The sequence below is a fragment of the Apis dorsata genome, unplaced genomic scaffold (genome assembly GCF_000469605.1).
Source record: "Apis dorsata unplaced genomic scaffold, Apis dorsata 1.3 scaffold_665, whole genome shotgun sequence".
NCBI classification, from domain to species: domain Eukaryota; kingdom Metazoa; phylum Arthropoda; class Insecta; order Hymenoptera; family Apidae; genus Apis; species Apis dorsata.
Window position 1 is genome coordinate 73,547 of NW_006263851.1, and position 283 is coordinate 73,829.

Below are 283 nucleotides of genomic sequence, written 5' to 3' on the forward strand. Positions count from 1 at the left end.
GCGAGAGTGTTACACGCGTGATAAATGGTTCGCCACCTCGCATTTATCTGATTTCATTGAATGGACAAAAGTAATCGTGTATCACGAATATAAGAGGAAAGGAAGGGGGGAGGGGACTCCATTCACCTCGTCCAAAGCTATCGGTCACGATGCGAGATTTCACGAAGTTCGGATCGTTTCAATCCAATTCGTGCATTCGTCACTCGAACTTCGACTTCTTTCTTCTTCCTTTTTTTTTTTTGGTTAGCAAATTGAGAATTAATTCGTTGGATCCGATAAGCCC

The 283-nt window shown here is 43.1% G+C and overlaps 1 protein-coding gene across 7 annotated transcripts in view; it reads left to right on the forward strand.

Moving 5' to 3' along the window:
• LOC102679301 (aquaporin AQPAn.G) overlaps window positions 1-283 on the forward strand; it is a 37,113-nt gene that overhangs the window by 25,318 nt on the left and 11,512 nt on the right. The window lies entirely within an intron of this gene.